The sequence below is a fragment of the Pelodiscus sinensis genome, chromosome 1 (assembly GCF_049634645.1).
Source record: "Pelodiscus sinensis isolate JC-2024 chromosome 1, ASM4963464v1, whole genome shotgun sequence".
Lineage (NCBI taxonomy): Eukaryota > Metazoa > Chordata > Testudines > Trionychidae > Pelodiscus > Pelodiscus sinensis.
The window spans coordinates 148,883,544-148,894,900 of NC_134711.1; the positions used below are offsets into that span (position 1 = coordinate 148,883,544).

Here is an 11,357-nt window from a genome sequence, read left to right on the forward strand (position 1 = left end):
TTACCTTCTTCTTTCTAAAAGGAGATATGCAAATTTGGTGCTAATTTGCATATCTTCTTCTGATTGCTTTTTCGAAAGTGTCTTTTTTTTAAAGTGAACAGTTTAGACAGGAGTTTTTCAAAAGAACCCCCCTTTTTTGAAAGAACCCTTCTTCCTTAAAAAAGGAGGCGTACAGCGTTCTTTCGATAAAACTCCGTCTGAACTGTTTTCTCTTTAGAAAAAAAATGGTATTGAAAAAGTGATCAGAAGAAGATATGCAAATTAGCACCAAATTCGCATATCTCCTTTTGAAAGAAGAGCGTAGTCTAGCTGTACCCTAACAAGAAAAACTTAAAAATCAACAAATAGTCTAGTAGCACCTTAAAGACTAAGGGTATGTCTACGCTTGCCCCCTAGTTCGGACTAGGGAGGCAAATGAAGCATACCAAAGTTGCTAATGAAGTGCGGGATTTAAATATCACGTGCTTGATTAGCATATTCGGGGCCGGTCGCCATTTTAAAATGCTGGTCGCCCTATTTAACATGCCGCATGTAGACGCGGTAGTCCAATCCAAAACCCTTCCCTCGAATTAACTGTTACTCCTCATTGCACGAGGAGTAACAGTTAATTCAAGGGAAGGGTTTTGGATCGGACTACCACGTCGACACGCGGCAAGTTAAATCGGGCGACCGGAATTTTAAAATGGTGACAGGCCCCGAATATGCTAATCAAGCGTGGTATATTTAAATCCCGCGCTTCATTAGCAACTTCGGTATGCTTCATTTGCCTCCCTAGTCCAAACTAGGGGGCAAGCGTAGACATACCCTAACAAAACATGTAGATGGTATCATGAGCTTTCGTGGGCACAGCCCACTTCTTCAGATGACAGGAGTGGGTTGTTAACATTATATAGTACTCTATGGGTGTGTCTACAGCGTGACAAAAGACCCTTGACTGGCCTGGGCCAGCTGACTCAGACTTGCGAGGGTCACACTGTGGGGCTCTAAAATTGTGTGGATGGCTCAGTTTGGCACTGAGACACTGACCCTGGTAGAAGGTCTCAGGGCTTGGGCTTGAGTCCAAGTGTCTACAATGCACATTTTAGCCTCCTAGCCTGAACCCTGGAAGTCCCAGTCTGCTGACCAGGGCTCTGAAACTTGGCGCCATAGGGGTTTTTTGTGACAGTGTAGACACACCTTGTATGTCCTGCGCACAGGTCCAATGGCCTTCAGCAGTGGCCCTGAAGGGCCTAGCAGTGCTGCAGCTCAGATGCCAGGGTCCCATGCTGGGCACCCAGGCAATGAAGACTGCGTGGTGGCTGCAGTGGGAAGTCTGGTAATGTGACTTTCCCAGGGTCATGCCTGTAAATCAAGAAGTCAGAAATTGGGGAATACAGGTTGTACCTCCCTGGGTCTAAACCAGGGAATTTGCAGGACCAGAGAAGGTCAGTCCCGACCCCTCTGCTGATGGTGCTTCACTCTGGGGGCAACAGAGGGGCCAGCTCCTAGGGCTGCTGGACCCTCCCAGCCCCTGCCAATGGTTGCTGAGCTGTGCTCCTGGCCCTTAGCCATGGTACTCTGCAGCCAGCCTGCCTCTTCCCCCAAGCAGCCCCCTCCCTCCCTGTACTTGAATGCCATAAATCCGCTTCTTGCAGCACTTGGGAAGCTCTGGAAGGATGGGGGAGGAATTGCTGAATGTGGGGCCCCTGGTTTTCCCCCTTGAGTGCTCTGGCCCTGGAACACCCACGGGGATGTCGGACCCTAGATGTTGCTGGACGAAAGAAGTCTGGACTAGAGAGGTCGAGCGGGTACAGATTTAAGGTGGAAAGCTCAGTTTTAACTTTGCCCCCTCTTGCTCAGGCCTTAAAATGAGGCCTCTCCTTGTCCCGTTTGCAGCGATCGATGACGTAAATGAAGTTTATGGTTCCCTGCAAAGTGGAATTTCTTAAAGAACCCAAAGCAGTGAGTTATGGCTTCCCCTATGTACTTAGCGCTCATCAATGGGAGAAATCTGCCTCGCCTCCCGGACTGATCCACCCCTGCAACTCGGTGCTGTGACTCTGCAAAGGAGGGGAATAATCAGGACAGCTGGCTGATTCGTGGGGGGGAGGGGCAGTGTTCTTTCCTTTCCGAGCAGTTGGACTGTGGTCCCCCGGGAAGGACAGAGCCCGGAAGCATTTGAGATCACACACTGACGTCCAGCTTGAAAGTGGAATTGGTTTGTGTTTGCCCAGCTACCTCTCTTCCCCTTCACTGCTCTGCCACTGGGCATTAAGCCAGGATGTCGGTCGGGACAAAGAGTTCCCCTGCTGTGACCTGGACATGACAGGGCAAGAGGCTTTGCAGTGCACAGGTGAGCCGTGCCCCAGCCACTTGCTCTGAGTGACCAGGCACTGCTGTCTATCCCTGTTCCTCTCCGAATGTTGACCTGTTGGTATGGGAGGGACAGTGGCTGCTCGAGGATGAACCCTGCCACCAAAAGTCCGCTCCTGTTAGCCCTAGGAAATGGGAAGGGGGGTTACCCCAGAGAAATCAGCCCCTGCCCCTCTCGTGTGATCTGCAGTCATGCTGAGGTTAGGTTTGAGAGGCCGTGGGGGAGCTCAATGATTCCAGTATCCACTGGTTCCGGTAAAAATGTTGTTTTTCCAGCTTCCATTGATTTCACCCTCGCTGCTGGGATTTTCATGGCATTGTTGTCAAATGCTCCTTTGGGCTTGTACTTTCCCTGGGTCCATCCCTTCGCTTCCACACCCATCTCCCACCCCTACCTCCTGGATCTTCACCTCAGGGCGTTGGGTGGGCAGAACATAGCTTCTGTCAGGTGGAAGATACCCTCCTTTGATTCCCTGCTTTGGGGGCTCAGGCAAATCAGTCAGTCAAGCCCCAGACACACAAACTGCAGCAAACTCCAGACTCTGTGGGGCCCATGCTCCCTTTTGCATGAGTCCCTTCCAGTCAGATTCCCTGAGGCACTTAAAGCTCCTGTTCTCCCTTTGAAATGGATCAGATGGAACATAGGTGTTATCTTTATAAGCCTTTTATTATAGTATCTCCAAACCATCTTTCCCAATCTGCTCCTCTCCCCCTCTCAACCCCCCCCCTCGCCCCCAGAAAAACCATCAGTAAGGCTCCACCGTTGCAGGCTAAATGTCCCTTCTCCGCAAGAAAAGATGCCAGATCCACACCCTTGTCTCTTACAAGTCCAGGCCTCTGGTAGCACAACCTCATTCCTGGCTTTCCTAGCCAGGGCAATTGAGAAATAATTCCAGAATTCACATTCCCAGCACGTCAGGCTCCATGCAGCACCCAGCATTTGGTCCCGCAGCACTCAGCCGTGGGACAAATCTTCATGGCCTCACTGGGCTAAGGATTTTCCTTGGGTTATCCCCCTGTTCACTTCCCAACTTCCCACTCTCCTCTTTCACTCCCCACTCACCCAGACTGGTACCCACAAAGCACTTACCTGGCTGGAGGAACTCTTCTGAATTCCTGTCCCTTTCTTGTTTCCCACACTGCCATTTTACTCTCTCTTCATCAGTTTTCTCTCTCTTTTCTGTCTCCCTCACTCTCTTCCATGTGGCCTCTCGAGGAGCACTGGGTACCCAGCTGCTGTGCTGAAGTCTCAGAGCCCTTCTGGGATGGGAAGCCAAGTTTTATGTCTCACTCAGATGCAGTGCTGACCTCACAGGGCGGGGGTGCGACATCACAACCCAGAGCTGAGATGCTGTCTTTGCCACCTCCTTCTGTTGTCAGGCATTTTATTCACTCAGGTTTGGCTATAGACTGACTGACTTCTTCCCTCACACCTTGTTGGCTTGGATGGTGGAGCAGAAAATGTCTCTGAGCTTTGGTTTCCCTTCTTTCAAATCACTGGCATGGCCATTATCTCTGGGTTCATTGTGGGCCTGGCACGTGCCACTTTCTCCTTCTAGTTTGTGACTCCAGATTCCATAGTGTGTTCGGCTTCCTTTTATTTTCTGCTGCACTGAGGGATCTTTGCAAGTAGGAAGGTTCTGGTTAGGAACTAGTAGAATTCTGGCCCGTTTTAATTTCTGATTTCCCCTTCCCCCACTCAGTGGTAAATATATTGTCTTTATGTCTGTTCAGTGTTTTGAGTATTATTTCGTTCGGAGGTTGGGTGTTTGCTCTATAATTCTGGAGGCCAGCAGGGTTAAGTGCTGCAGCATCCATTTCATCCATTCAATCACAGCATCCTGTCATCCAGGCAAGAGATCTCCCTTTCCATTTTGGGGTCTCTGATGGGATTCATGGGGCCTCCTGTCAAACCCATGGTTATTCTCCCCCACCCCCCTAGAGATCCTTCCCATGTTTCCTTTCTGCTCTGGTCCTTAAATAACTCCTCTTTCCTGTCACCCCATCTGCTCTGCTAGGGTTGCCAGATGTCCGGTTTTCAACCACAAAGCCAGGAACGCCCGGTTGAATAGAGACCCTGGCAGCTCTGGTTAGCGACTATTGAAAGTCCAGTCAGTGGCACAGCGGGGACCTGGGGCTAAGACAAGCTCTCTACCCGCCTTGGCTTTGTGCAGCTTTCGGAAGTGGCTGCCAAGTTCCAATGGTCCCTAGGTGTAGGGAGGTTCTGCCAGTGTGCTGCTTCCCTATGGCAGGCGCAGGAAACAGGGCAATGGTGTTTGGCATTGTGCGATTAGAAAGTTGGCTACCCTATGCTCTGCCTTACGGTCAGGAGCTTCTTTCTCCTTCTCACTGTCTGGGCACAGTAGAAGATCACTGAGAGCCCAGGAGAGACAGGCTCCATGGTGTCTGTTTTGGTGTCTAGTGCCATAGTGGCTCCTAGTAGCTGAAAGCAGCATTTTCAGGGCAAGTCCTTCTTAGCCCTTGCATTCCCAGGATGGCGCATGCTCAGTCGTTCTGTGGGGATGGCGCATGTACCTTCCAGTCGGCAGGTACGTGCTCTGTGGGGCCAGAGCACATTCAATGCAGACTGAAACTTTGGAGAATTTAGCTCCCAAAATGTAACACATCTCTACTGAGCATGTGCAAACAGATTTTTTTTTTTTTAGGCTTTTAACATGTCCACATTTGAGCATGATTTGACGGGGTTGCCAAAAGGCACACCCTCTTTGCAGGGTGATACCCTTTGGTCACAAAACCTGGAGGTGCTGGACTTTCTGAAGTAAATGGCTATAAGAATTTTTCAAACATGGGCAAAGCAACATATTTTTTTCTCTCACTTCCTTCTGAGAAATGGCTGATTGTTTCTGCTGAGTTTTTAAATAAAATAAAAATAAATCAGAATTTATCCTCAGGCATGGAAAATTTCAACCTGAACAGTTAAAGGTTAGTAAAGTTTATGAACAACTGAAAATAGGGCCTTATAATGGAAAATGTTGGGCAATCTTAATGATAGGTTAAGGCAGGTCATGCTGTCTATAGTATGTATGTATTTGAAAAGGCCCTAGTGATAGGTGTCTCAGAAGAAACTCAGAGATGGTGTCAGCGTTAACTATAATAGAACAGTGTTTAAATACTGAAAGTGAAGGCCCAATTTAGTAAGCTAAAGAATTTTAAAAAGTAGATAAAAAGTAAAACAAAATAGGAGGAGACAAAAGGCTTAGAGAGTTAGTTCCTTCCATCTGTCTTTGCTGTTTACAGCAAGTCATTTGAATATAATTACTTTCAGCGGTGGAACCACTTAGTACTCAGGGCAGGACTTGTTTGCTCTTTTCTGCTTTCAGCTAAGATATGGCTATTTGCTGTCTGGCTCCAAAGGCATTTTTATTACTTCTTTCTCCCTTTTCCTTCCTTTAAAAGGCAATAAATATATAGCTGTATTTTTTTTTTTTTTTTTTGCCATTCATGTAGTGTTGTTTTTTAAATCAGTGGACCAGCTTTTTAGCCGGAATAAGTTGGAGTAGCTTCATTTACATAAACTGAGGAGCAGTGGGCAAAAACTGGCCTGCAGGCTGTTTGCGGTTTGCCAGGGTTAGTCTCTGGTGGGCTGCCGACACTATGTTTACCTGTGCCTTCATGGGTACGGGCACTTGTAGCTCCTGTTGGCTGTAGATTGCTTTTCCCAGCCAATGGGAGCTGCGGGAAGTGGTGTCCTGTCCGCTTTCTGCAACTCCCATTGGCCAGAAACGGTGATCCATAGCCAATGGGAGCTGCAAGCACCCGTACCTGTGGAAGCGCAGGGAAATAAAGCGGTGGTGGCCTGCCAGAGGCTAACTGTAGCAAACTACTTTTGTCTTATTGCCCACCCCTGACCTAACTCAAACAATGGATTTATTTTATCTTGGAAATTTACAAATAAAAATCTGGAGATTAGGATAGCTGTTATACAACCTTCACCCAGTCTCCCATAATTGGACAATTATAGCGAAGGACACTCCACGCCAGCTTAGTTTATCAATACATTATATTTGAATGAGGCTATTTAGATACATTGTTCGTTGCACTTATTTGTTTTACAGTGTATGACTTGGCTGATATCAGTTTGTCTATGTTTAGATTTTTTAAAAAGTCCATTCCAGCAATGATTGGAGGGTCATTGTAACAATACAGATTGGACCTCCCTGGTCCAGCACCCTCAGGACCTGAGCTTTCCTGGACCAGGGAGTTTGCCAGACCAGGGGAGGTCAGTGCTCTCCTGCGGGCTGCCCTGCTCCCAGGCTTCTCTCCCTGAGGCTCCCTACCCTGCCCTGCTGCTGGCCCCCTAACACTGGCCCAGCACAGCTCTCCACCCTGCTGCCTGCCCACTGCCCCAGCATCTCCCATGGTTCCCGGTGGGGACCGCTTGGCCACTGCTGGCCACATCACCTCAGGGTGTTCCCTGGGGTTCCCATCTGAGGCCACCTGGCTGCTGCTGCTGAGGTTTCCCCAGCCAGGGTGCCCAGCCATCCCACTCCACTGCTAGGGCTGCTGCTGGGGATTATTGCTGCCGCCTGCCTCCACCACACCACTTCAGGTAGGGGTTTCTCCAGCAAAGGCTGCCCAGTCACCCCAGCCCCACTGTCACCAGGGGTTTGCCGGGATTCCTGGTTGGGGCTGCCCAGCTGCCAACAGCTCCACTGTGACTGGGAGCTCCTGGTTGCCTAATGGCCCCACTGACACCCTGGGTTCCCTGACCAGGGTGGGGGCTCCTCAGATGCCTCCTGGCCCAGCCGAGGCTCCTCAGCCCCTGTGTTGCTCCTGCATCCAGAGCTCTTTGGTCCAGCAACATCCATGGCCCTGCCGGACCACAGATGTTGCCGGACCAGAGAGTCCCAGATTTGGAAAGTTCAGCCTGTAACCGGTTGGCTAAGATTTTTATAGAAGGCAAACCAATGCTATTCCTAACTTCAAGGCCAATGGGTCATACAAAATGTGATCACTTTCTACATATGTCAAGATGTGGTAGCATCTTACATGCGTTTTACAGAGTTTCCAGTTATTATATTTTCTGAGACATACAGTGCACTCACAGAAATAATTGAAGAATTAATTCCTCTCCAAAGATCGGATCTGAATATAAACGCTGACTTGCTGTATGTGATTTTGTAGCTTTTGTGAGGGGAAAAGAACACGCTCTTGAAAATGTCATCTCAAAGGATGCAGCTACTTCTGTAAAATTCAGGACCTTCACTCTGGTTTTAATGTTGCTAATTCAGGGCTTGATCCTGCCGGGCTTACTCAAGCAAAACTCCTATTCCACTTGTGGGGCCAGACTCCTAGATAGGCTGGTGTGAGGAGGCCAGGGTTCAGTTGTAAACCTTCCTGGGGGCAGGGACTCCTCTTCAGTGCTGATTCCAGAGGAGAGGCAGTGAACAGTGTAGGAAGGGGCAGGTTGGTGGGATGGGGGGGAGATATGGGGGAGGGGGGGAATTCCCATCTGTACAGTTGCCCAGCCTCCCCTGCCTGGGCATACTCCCACTGTCACATGAGGGACCGTGTTGGCAAAGGCCTATGCTTATAGCAGAGCCTATTGCCATGAGTTTGTGTCCTTTGTCCAGAGATCGGGATAGTCAGCTATTAAGTCTCAAACGTTGGTGTGTGTCCTAAGTGAACTGCCAAGCTTGACTATTGCTGATTATATCTGAGACTACTCACTTAACTCTGGAAACCTCCCCCCCACCACCACCACCACCTTCTTCTCAGCTGTGACATGAGATAGTTGGATGGTCTTTTTGCTCCAAAATGTTTAAAGTCATGTTTTGACTTGAGCACCTGCCAAGATTTGGGTCCTTTATTGGTGTATCCGCCAGGGGGCGAAAATGATGTTGGAGCCAGTTGTATCTTTCAGTCTCTCTTGTGTGTTTACAAAGGGTGGATCCATTGATCCTGTCTCCCTGAGCACAAGAGGAAGCAAAGAGCAGGAAAAAGTTTATTTGCTCATAATTCTAAGCCCCTTTCCAGTCAGTGCTTTGCTCTAGATCCGGGGTTTTCAAAGCTGGATCACAGGCCAGCCCGGGTAAGCTGCTGGCAAGTTGCAAGATGCTGTGTTACTCTAAGCGTCCATAGACACGGAGACTCGCAGCTCCCACTGGCTGCTGTTCCCAGCCAAGGGGAGCTATGGGAAGTGGCCGCCCAGCCCATGTAGCTTCCCATGATTCTCCTGGGCTGGAAACGGTGAACCGCAGCCAATGGGAGCTGCAAGGCTAGCCTAAGGTAATAACTACTTTAAATGTATATTGGGCCTATTCATGACTTTGAGGTGCTGAGCATCTTGCAAGGTCAGATCTTAGTTGTTAAAATTCCAGTTCATGTGACTCATCATTCATTGTCTAGATCAGTGCATATGAGGCCTGAATATTAAAAGGATTCTGCTTTCCTCCAAGCACCTGCATTTTCCTCTTACTGACAGAGCTTTTCTCGTGGCTTATTATTGTGATTATATCTGACAAGGTGTATTAGAATGATGGTTTAGACTAATGAGAAATTATGTAAGGTCACGCTACTATTTTTAAATGGAACACAGATGATGTGACTCTGAACAGACTGACATAAAAGGAAAAACTAAGTCTCAGCAGTTCAAATGTGTTTTTACTTGGGAAAAACAAGATGCAAACTCTGTTGTGATTCTGCTCAGCCACTCCTGTACATGAGAGTGTGTCTGGCTAAATCCTGCATAGCTTTGGCAATTGTACTTTGAAGAGTATGTTTCTGTATGGAGACAGCCAGTCACTATCTCTCCTTCCCACTTTATACATTTTGGAAATGCTGTAAGGGAATTTGCTATGCTGGGGAGTCTTCTTTATACCCACCGAGCTGGCAAGCTTCCCCATTCTGCCCCACCTCATGCACCTCAAAGGGTTAGAGAGGAGTTTAATCTCTAGCTCGGATAATTGCCCCTAGTGCTCAAAGCTAGTTATGTGTGGGGGTGCAGAGAGGGTTGCTGGAGACTTTGGGTATGTCTATAGTGCAGAGTTGTTTTGGAAAAACGGCCGTTTTTCGGGAAAAAACTTCACTTATGTCCACACATACAGTCGCAATTGCGTTCTTTCAAAACAGAATCGAAAGAACAGAGGGGACTTTCCGACTTGGTAAATCTCTTTCTATGAGGAAGAAGACTTTTTCCGGAAGAGCTCTTTCACAAAAAGGCATGCGTGGATGGGGAAGAGGGAGTTCTTTCAGAAGAAGAGGAAAGCGGAAAAAGCACAGATGCCCTGGTGACCACTCTGTCCATAGTAATCACAGCTTACATATGAGAGAGCGTCCATTCAGTGTGGACACTATCTTTCGAAAAAGCAGATCACTTTTTCTATGTGCTTTTGCTGTGTGGGCGCTCTCTTTCAGAAGAAGTTTTTTCGGAAGCTCTCTTCCAGAAAAGCTTCTTCCGAAAGAAGCCTGCAGTCTAGACATAGCCTCTGTGACCAGGGAAAGGCTTGGTAGCATAGTTCCAAGGGTGCTGCTTGCATTCAAAGCCTGAATCCAGGGAACCTTTAAGGAGAAGTAGCCTCCAAGAGGAGTAGACTCCTTCTCTCCTTCACCCTTCATTTTAATATCACCGGTTTTCATCTGCTATTAGGCTTGTCTGTATTGGCTGTAATTGACAGGAGTCAGCTATCCCAATATAGCTCCACATCAGGAGCAGGGAACCTTTTTTGGGTCGGGGGCCACTGACCCACAGAAAAATCAGTCAGAGGCCGCATGCAAGTGTGAAGCAAAAAAAGAAAACAAAATGAAAAACAACCTTCACCGTCATGGCCCCCAGTGGAGAAGCAGAGAGACACTCCCCATACTCCCCTCACACACCAGAGCTTAAGGGGGCTCAGACTAGTAGATTTTGTGTGCTCCAGCTCTGTGATGGGGTGGCCGAGGGGGGAGCTGGTGTGCCAGTGCAGCACCAATGCTGTGGGGAAGCTATGAGCCTTGGGGGCTGGATCCAGGCAAGCCAATGGCCGCACAAGGCCCCTGGGCCTGAGGCTCCCCACTCCTAATCTACATGGTACCCATGCTAAGGGGCTGCACTATATTGGTTTTAAACCACTTGAGTGATAGAAAAGCTCTGTGCAGACCCATTGTTCCTGACCAGCCTGGTCACAAATCTCTGTGGCTATGTGTGGTTTGGTGTCCTAATCTGAACAAAAGCCTGCAGTGTGCTTATGTTGAATGGTGGGGGGCAAACTATCACCCAGAGAAGAGCCAGCTTAGATGACATAAAAATCCCTCACCCTGAATCCAAATTGGAGTCAAACTATTTTGGCAAGGTGTAAGGCAACGGTGGGGAACCTACGGCCCAGGGGCTGGATGCGGTCCCAAGCTTGCCCGAGGCTTGGGGCTCCTCTCCCAGCCCACTCCTTTGCTCTTCCTCCTGCTCAGATCCCACACCTGAAGCCTACTCCTGGCAGCTCCTCCCACACACTGAAACCCTAATTTTTGGCCCCACAAAATCTGTTAGGCTGGGCTCCCCTAGGCTCTGGTGTGTGAGAGGAATGTGGAGAGTGCCTTTCTCCTTCTCAGTCGGGGGGCCATGTCAGTGAGGGGTTGGGGTTTTTTTGCTTCTCACTTTTGTATGGCCTCCAATTGATTTTTCTGTGGGTCAGTGGCCTCCAACCCAATAAAGGTTCCCCACACCTGGCTTAAGGTTTAATTACAGCGCTATCTTCAGAGTTCTCCCTCAGTTCTCTTTACAGCTCTCTGTCTAGAACTGAGCTGGGGGGGGGAGGGGGGCATTTGCAGAAACCAGCTCAGTGCAGCTCCTTTTTCTGTCTCCCCCGCCCCCCCACTGCTTATCTGCTAACAGACTTCAGTGTTCACAGCTGAGTTCATTATTTAAAATTAATTGACAATTGGCTTATTTCTGGGAACATATTTGCAAGTGGGAGCTAACCACATAAGAGCGAGGTTTTTAAACTGATCTACATGAAGTTTGTTTCAAATCACAGCAATAGGAGATCAGTGAAATTTCATGTGTAGAACAG

At 48.7% G+C, this 11,357-nt stretch overlaps 1 protein-coding gene across 1 annotated transcript in view; it reads right to left on the minus strand.

Moving 5' to 3' along the window:
- Window positions 1–3,485, minus strand: part of ATP1B1 (ATPase Na+/K+ transporting subunit beta 1) — a 107,557-nt gene extending 104,072 nt beyond the window's left edge. Inside the window, exon 1 of the mRNA XM_075907047.1 lies at window positions 3,443–3,485. The gene's annotated coding sequence lies outside the window, so the exon portion shown is untranslated. The remainder of the gene's footprint in view (window positions 1–3,442) is intronic.
- Between the last annotated feature and the right edge of the window lie 7,872 nt (window positions 3,486–11,357).